The sequence below is a fragment of the Octopus bimaculoides genome, chromosome 14 (genome assembly GCF_001194135.2).
Source record: "Octopus bimaculoides isolate UCB-OBI-ISO-001 chromosome 14, ASM119413v2, whole genome shotgun sequence".
Taxonomy (NCBI): Eukaryota; Metazoa; Mollusca; class Cephalopoda; order Octopoda; family Octopodidae; genus Octopus; species Octopus bimaculoides.
In genome coordinates this window covers 36,136,008-36,145,067 of record NC_068994.1, presented here as the reverse complement: position 1 = coordinate 36,145,067, position 9,060 = coordinate 36,136,008, and the positions used below count along the sequence as shown (strand labels likewise).

The 9,060-nt window shown below is 32.9% G+C and overlaps 1 protein-coding gene across 3 annotated transcripts in view; it reads left to right on the top strand.

Annotated features, from left to right (window-relative positions):
- Positions 1–9,060, top strand: part of LOC106879921 (protocadherin beta-15) — a 227,048-nt gene that overhangs the window by 73,293 nt on the left and 144,695 nt on the right. For all 3 annotated transcript variants that reach the window (XR_008265546.1, XM_052973096.1, XM_052973095.1), the window contains exon 2: positions 4,007–4,029. The gene's annotated coding sequence lies outside the window, so the exon portion shown is untranslated. The remainder of the gene's footprint in view (positions 1–4,006; positions 4,030–9,060) is intronic.

Sequence of the window (9,060 nt, the reverse complement as noted above, 5' to 3'; positions counted from 1 at the left end):
TTTCATTAAATTTCTCAGCCAGCTTTTTATGTGTTCCTGTTAGGTATTTTGACCAGAAGTTGGGGATCTTGTGCCCAGGTGCCTTCCAATTGCTTAGTTTTTGCAGTGCCTGAGTGACTTCTTCAGTTGTTATAGGGGTCCAGAGTTGTTCATGTGCTGTGTTCGTTGTTTTGATAGATCTCTGCTGAGGCTGTTCCTTCCCTAACCGTATTTCTTTCCAAAATTCTTCCACTTCTTCTGCTATTGGTGCTGCATTGATCTCTATTTTATTTTTGTCAAGTTCTTGGTAGAATCTTTTGGGGTGAGAGTTGAACTGTTTGTTTTGTTGAAAGAAACGTTGGCGTTTCTCTTACAGGTGGATTCTTTGTGCTTTGGTGAGAATATCTTGCTTTAACTGTTCTTTTACCTCAGCTATACCTTGTTCTGTAATTTTGTATTTATGTAGTATTTTTCTTCTCTTCTTGTTGCTTAGTAGTGTTGATTGCCTACTAATTTCATTAAGGATTGACAGAGCCTTTCTCTTATTTTCTATTTTTTTCTGGATATTATTTATCCACAGGGTTTGTTTGGGTGGTGATGCTCCTGTTTAGATGGGTTTTAGTGGGTATCCAGCTTCTTTTGTGGCCACAGAGACTGCTGCATATATTATATCATTTAACCTGGTCATATTGACATTTGTTTTTGTGGCTATTAGTTCTGTGACAGCCAGATTCATGCCATTTATAACTGATGTTGTTTTATTATCAGTTTTAAGTTTTGGGAGATATAATTGGTGGTCCATACTGAGATCTATGGCTTTCAATTCTTTGATTATGCTCATTTCCAGAGTATCATAATCATTAGTTTCACCTTCTCTGTTTCCAGGCTTTAGATTTGTTTCATATTCCCTCTTGTTAATATTTTTGTCTGTAGTGTTCTGGTTTGGTGCATTTTGTTCATCATTAAATATTCTTACAGTCTGGATTTGTTGTCTTTCATTGTTTACTTCATTTTTGTTGGACATGTTACGTCTGTCTTCGTATTTTACGGTCCCAGTGCTTATGATATTATTTGGAATTGCTGTGTGGTTACTATCTACATTTTCCTGATGTATTTTTTCTTTTAAGTGTTGTATTTCTGATATTATTTTTGCTTTGAGAATATATTTCCATATGTTAGCTAGTTCATTAAGGTGCCTTGCTTTATTTAAATTTTTTTCTAGGTTATTTTTCTTCCAGATTTTATATATATATGTTGTATTTTCATTCTGTGGGTTGAGTAATGCTGTAAAATAAGCATGTAGGATTGAAATATATTCCTCATGTGTCCATTTATGCTTTTGTGATTTTATTTGTGGGACATGAGTAATAATGTCTGGCCCTTTATTTTGATGGTCATCAGATTAGTAGGGTACTGGTCCATTCATTTCTGGTGTTAAATGGTTTTGCATGTGTAGTTTTTCACCCCTTTTGTGTAACAAGTTTAAAATATGTCCTCCCTGTTTGTTATAGTTGGGCTGAATAATATGGGTATTATTTAATTTATTTTTCCTTTTTTTGTACATGGTGGTTGGGGAGAGAAATGGTCTGATGTTGATTGGATCGTAATGTGGCCAACATGTTTACATGCGTTGCGTGAGTGATGGAGATGATACACAGTTAAAATATATCATTTTGTTTGGAAAGTAAATTTTAATGAATATTACTTATTCAAATATAGTCCAACACTTTTAACGAGTATTACTTACTTGAGTATAGTCCAACACTTTGTCAGTGTGGTGAGCATGTCTACACATGGTGAGTGACAGAGATGGTACACAGTTAAAATACATCATTTCACTAGGAAAATAGAAATAAATTTTTATGAGTATTACTTACTCGGATATAGTCCAACACTTTTGAGAGTAAACCCTACCATTATCAGATTTTATTATTATTATTATTATTATTATTATTATTATTGCTGGGAATTTCAAACTTTACCAGAACTTTGAATTATTGGTGACCCAACGTGTCACAGGTAGTTTAGTATATGAATATATGTGTGTGTGTGCGCGTATGTGTATTGGATAGGTTTCTTTCAGTTTCATCATCGTCATTTAATGTCCCCCTTCCATACTGTCTATTAAATCCACTTACAAGGCTTTGGTCAGCCTGGGGCTATAGGAGAAGACACTTGCTCCTGCTGGTATGCAGTGGGACTGAACCCCAATGATTGTGTGTGTGAAACCAAGGAACAAAGCACATTATTTTAAAACAATCAAGTGTTGTCAGCGAAGGTGGAATATTGCCTCAACAAGTCTCATCCAACACATGTCAACATGGAAAAAAATGAACATAAAAACAACAATGATAATAATGATGACGGTGATCTTTCAATTCCAAATTCTGTTTTCCTTTCTAATACATTTATAGACCTACACAACCTACGCAATCTTTTTATTTTTTCCAAGACATCTTTGACTTTTTTCTTATTGGATCTCGTATTTTAATATCTAATCACTCTGTTATACAAATTCAGGCAACATTTAATAGTGTGTTTAGTTAAGTTATACCAACCTTTCTAATACTATCCTAGTATTCTATTAACTTTGTGATTGTATTGAATCTTTTTCTTCTGACTGCATTGTTGCATGACCTTATTCCTCTAAGTTCTCTATTTGTAAAGTTGTCTTCTATTTCAAGTTGTTGAAGGTCAATCCGTCTTCCTTCCTAATTGGGTCCTTTGGTATATTTTCTATACTATTCTTGATTTTTTAGTTTATTTTCTTACTCTTCAATTTTGAGTTGTTATGCTTCCTAATGTGTTTTTCTAGTAGTTATCTATTATTTTTTACTTGTTTCAATCGTTAGACTACAATCATGCTGGGGCACCATCTAGAAAGGTTTCAGTCAGTCAAACAAACTGACCCCAGTAATTATTTCTAAGTCTGGCATTTATTCTATTGTTCTCTTTTGCCAAACCACTAAGTTACAATGATGTAAACAAGCAAACTACTGTCAAGTGGTGGTATGGGACAAACACAGACACAACAACATGTACACACACACACACACACATATGATAAGCTTCTACACAGTTTCCATCTACCAAATTCACTCATACAGCATTAGTCAATCCAGGGCAATAGCAGAAGACACTTGCCCAAGATACTGCACAATGGGACTGAACATGAAACCATGGGGTTGCAAAGCAAGCTTCTTAATAACACTACCATGTCTGATATCTGAAAGTTTTTCACTGTATTACCTTATATAGTCCTGTATTCCTGGGATATGTATAGCATTGTCTTTTATTTGCTGTTGTTGTTTAGCCCCAGGTCAACCTTAATTAGGTAGACCTTTCCATCGTTCTCATGGTAGTAATTCTTTCTTTCCAGTTTAGTCTTGCAGAATACTGACCAAAATGTAATTTTTCTCCATTGTTTTTGTTTAATATTTAAAAATAATTTTGTTTTTGAATTTAAAAAAATTATTTTTGTTTCATCTCATCTGTTATTTAATCGTATTGAAACCTTTTATATCTGTGTTGGTGAAGTAGTTAGGATATTAACTTCTAGATCATAAGGTCATGGGTCTAATTCCTAGACTTAGCAGAATGTTGTGCCTTTGAGCAAGGCTCTTCATTTCATATTGCTCCAGTCTACTCAGCTGAAAAATTATTACCAACACCAGTGCTTGTGTTGTCCTCTCTCCTTCAAGCTATAACATAAACATTATTCCACTGGGTCAAGAGTTGGTGGTACAAAAATGTGCCTATGGTCTTCTCACAACTAAGATAATTAGTGAAAACATGGTTCCTACTACCAAGTCCTGCTTTCTTGCAAAAGACAGCTACATCATACTTGCTCATTTTCTACTTTATTGTTTCCTTATATGTAGAAATAAATACTTTTTATTATTCCTTTATTAGTTTGTATTTGTCTTTTATTATTCTAATATTATTTTGTTATTCTATTATTATTTGTAGGTTGGCTTTTAAACATATTGTGAACATTTCATAAAATATAAATCTTTATTTATTTCAGGTCCCTTCCTCTCTGTGCATTTAGTAAGTATATTTTTTGTTCTATTTATATTAGTTTTTGTAAATTCATAATGCTGTTTGTAGTTTCCTGTTTTTCTGTTTTGCCCCCCCCCCTCCCACATCTAAACTCTTCATTTCATTGAACTGCAGTGTAAGACATGTCACCTTGTTTATCACTGTTATATTTATTGCTGATTGGAGATAAGATGTAACTCTCAAGTTTGAACCATGTTATACATATTACAGACTGACCTGTGATAATATAGGTCAGTGATCAGTCTAAGATTCCGCTTGTACCACGAAAATGCAATCCAGCAACCATATACAAGGCTCAGCTACCCAGAATGCACTGGCTATTGCTTGTGTTTACATGATCATTCTGCCAGGCAGTAAATTTTTTGTACGGTTTTATGTACATGTACTCATCAAGACTGGACAAATGTGCAAAAAAAAAAAACCCCAAAAACATGGAGGTGCCTGATCCTAACAAATGTTGCAAACAAGTATATTCTCTGCAGGAAACGGTAGAAATGATCTAGAAAATACATGACAGTCAAAGCTTCACTGCTGTGTCATGAGTTTAGCGTCAATAAATCTACCATTTATTCCATTTGCAAAGTGCATGGGGATGATTCATTTATCACTGCTTTTTTTTTAACCAAGCCCCCATGATAAAAGAAGATACATGTGCAATGAAGCTGTAGTTGAAAAACTAGAATAACCAGTGTATTTATACATATAATCTTATTTCTACCACTGAGTTTTGCTTTTAATATTTGTAATACTCATTAAAATTTACTCCATCATTTTTCCATGTTTGAACTTTATTAATTTCATCAGTTCCTAAATAATTTTAGCTGCTGGTTCTATTCTAATTCTCTTATTTCAGTGTCTAGATCTAATTTCTTAGAATAACTTTAGTCTATTTGTCTATTCTTATACTCTATTTGATATCACTTCTTAATCCTTGTGAAGTTATTATTAAATTCCTCAGAATGGTATTACATCTTGTATATAGGTTAAAACTATTCATATTAATCATATAGCAAAGATGATTTTTCTGTATCTCTATGGTAGTTGAGACTATTTTGGTTTTGTTCACAAGACTTTCAGTGGAGTCAGAGATAGAGAAAAAATTATGAAAATATGAAGTTTGAGTACGCATTTTAGATAGGTGTGCACACGTTCACCACCACTAATACAAGCTATTTAAAGGGGTGGAAGTTAGAGCTTCTACTCTAGCTGAGTCAATGTGAGTAGATTAAGAAAAACTAGAGTGGATATCATCATTGCAACCTACAAATTATTGAAAGTTGTAGCTGATTTAGACGACCTTAAAGAAACTAAGAAGTGATATACTCCCTCCTGCCACCACCGTCACCACCAGAATAGGTGGAAGCCATTGATATTGGTGCTCAAGGAGGAGAAATGGGTGATGGACATAAATGATTCCAAATATATTCAATATCTGTTGTAAAGAAGATTGTGTAGGGAACGTTTCCTGAGTAGCAGATATGGATCAAGGTTGTAAAGTGAGAGATTTATATCCAGTGGGGAAGAGAGTGCAAGACTTGTAGGTTTGTGAAGGATAGAGAGAAGCAGAAGAGAAGGAAGTGTCTAGCAGATGGATTTTTACCAACCAAGCTGACAAATTCATCACTATTAAGTTCATGATCAATGAGTTATTTATGGTCTAGTATATGTCTGACCACTGTAATGATCAATTCAAGCAAAATGTGTGAATAGTGGTCATATAAAAGGAACTGTGAAGTAATTTATACATGGTGTATTTTTGTACAGCATGAGGGAAATTTTTACTTTATTTTAGCACAACCTTTATGAATTTGCCACTTTAGGCAAACTTGGCTGTTTAGTGTCTGGTGGAACTTTCATAACAACCTATCAAATACCTATACATAAATAGAGAAGACAAAGTTGATTACTAGTCTCTGGTATTGATGAAAACAAGAGATAGCCAAAAGTGTCAGAGTTAATCAATAATTAAATATTTTTTCCATTTAGCCAATATTAATGTGCATCGCTAAAAATATTTTCAGTATCAGGGCCTAACTTTTTAGTTCAGTCAATGTCTATAAATAATTAAACACTTTTAAATGATGCTCACATGAACGGAAAATAAATAGCCTATTCTACTTTAATAACAACTTGTAACTAAGAAAAATTGCTAAGTGATAGTATTAACTCCTTGCTTTAATTGAACCATTTATTTTCTAACATATTATTTTCTTGAGAACGGCCAGCTATTCTCGTAAATGTAATGACAGCACAAAACTATGTTTATTTGCTTTATTCTGACCCAACCCACCATAAAATTAAATAAATAAATTAGCATATGTCAGTTTTTCGAAAGACACTGATAATTATTTTCCTTTAAAGCTTGAAACAAGAATTTGAGATATTTTAGTTTAATAATTTATTGGATAAATTATGAGGAGAATTCTCAAAATTATGTTTCAATTATTTTTAAATATTTGAGATATCAAATAATTGCATCACATTTATTTCACAGAATTAAGATATTTGTTCAACTATTGCACTTATTAAGTTTGGTAGAACATGCATTTTGTTAAAAATTGTCGTGATAAGAGCTGACTAAACATATTAGACATGTTGAACTTAGTAACCCAGTAGGGGTGATTTAATCTATTTATTTGACAATTTTATGTTTTAATGATGATGGTTTTTGATATTTGTAACAAAGATAACAACATAAACGATAAATTTATAGAGTACAGATATCAGTCTCCTTGCTAATTATGCAAGACTGATATCAGAGTACTGTTCTCTTTATTCTTTTGCATATTTTACTCTTACTTATTACATTTACTGCACTGAGGTCACACTGGAGTGCCACATTGAATGGTTTTCTCAATCAAATTGGCCCCAGTACTTATTCTAAGTCTGGTACTCACTCTGTCAGATGCCAGTCTCTATTTGCTTGCCCATTAAGTTATGAGGATGTAAACAAACCAACATCATTGGTCAACCAGTGAAAGACAAATGCAACAGTGTATACACACACACAGGCGCACTCGTACACACACATACAAAGGTCTTCTAAACAGTTTCCATCTACCAACTTCATCTACAAGGCATTAGCAAACCTAAGTAAACTTAGGATCATAGCAGAAGGCAAGGTCTGCAGAGAAGTGGGTGGTTTAGCTAAAACTATGTTGTTGTGGATGAACTTCTTAATCACACAACCATGGATATGCCTGCATAAATATCAAGAGAATTTTTATTATAGTTTTTGAAAATACTATTTTGTATTAAAGAAAAAATCAATTTTTCATTTTATTTTAAATTCTAGGTTTGTCCAAGATTCCTCATAGATAGTGGCAGTGCATTCAATAATTTTAGGAACATTATTTTTGCTTTTCATATATCTTTTTACCAAAACTTATTTAAGTAGCATTGAATAAGAATTAAAGTCTTAGGATATGGCTGTGAATTTCAGCCAAAGTTACACTTTCAGTAAAGACTTTTTTTTTTTCAGTAAATGGTTTTTCTTCGAAATTCAGTTTTGTTTTTTCTCATGCTTCTATTGAAATGACATTGAATTACCTTTAGTACCTATTGAATAATAATAATAATAATGATAATAATAATAATAATAATAATAATGGTTTCAAATTTTGCCACAAGGGCAGTCGTTTTATTGGGAGGGGATGAGTCAATTACTTCAACCCCAGTGTTTTACTGGTACTTAATTTATCAACCCTGAAAGGATGAAAGGCAAAGTCAACTTTTGCAAGATTTGAACTCAGAATGTGAAGACAGACAAAATGCCGCTAAGCATTTTGCCCAACATGTTAATGATTCTGCCAGTTTGCTGCTTAATAATAATAATAATAATAATAATAATAATAATAATAATAATGAGAAGAAGAAGAAGAAGAAGAAGAAGAAGCAATAATAATAAGCAATAAGAAGAATGTGATGCAATTTGCAATAAATTGAGATTGCCTCTATTTATTGAATTGAACAATATTTCGACAGGATGTCTGTCTCCCTTAGGTTCAAAATGAGAAGGGGAAAGAACGCAGAAATTCAGAATATGAATTCCTGCATTCCTTTTTAGATATAAAAACAGAGTTAATCACTATTTATTACAAATCATTTCATGCTCTTTTTATGACTTATTTCTTCATGAAGAGTTATGTCATTCTTTATAAATTAATAATAATAATCATGATAATGATAATAATAATCTTAATAATTTATACAAGTAGATCTCTGTCTATCTGTCTGTCATAACATCTATTAGAGGAGGAAAGAAGGGGGGGGATCAATATATGTGTCACAGTGTTTTTTAAGAAGAAAGAGAGAAGAAAAAGTTGCTGAGAGAGAACTACAGTGAAATACAATGTGTATCAAAGATAGATAGTGTTGTCACCATAGTAACTAACAAGTTTTGGTTTAAAATGCAGGAATTTTAAGTACAAGTCTGTCAACACAATGCAACACACTTGAAAAAAGACTATAAGTATATATATATATGTGTGTGTGTGTTTGTTTCTGTTTCTTTCTATATATAGAAAGGCAACATACTTTAAAAAAACAGACTATATGTATGTATGTATGTATGTATGCATGTATTCTTTTATTTGCTTTAATTATTTGACTGCGGCCATGCTGGATCACCGCCTTTAGTCAAACAAATCAACCCCAGGACTCATTCTTTATAAGCCTAGTACTTTTTCTATCAGTCTCTTTTGCCGAACTGTTAAGTTACAAGGACGTAAGCAGACCAACATCGGTTGTCAAGTGATGGTGAAGGGACAAACACAGATACACAAACATACACACACACGTATATATATACAATGGGCATGCTTCAGTTTTCGCCTACCATATCCACTCACAAGGCTTTGGTTGGCCTGAGGCTATAGTAGAAGACACTTGCTCAAGGTGCCATGCAGTGGGACTGAACCTGGAACCATGTGGTTGATAAGCAAACTACTTACCACACAGCGACTCCTGCGTCTATATATATATATATATCTATATATATATATATATATATATATATAT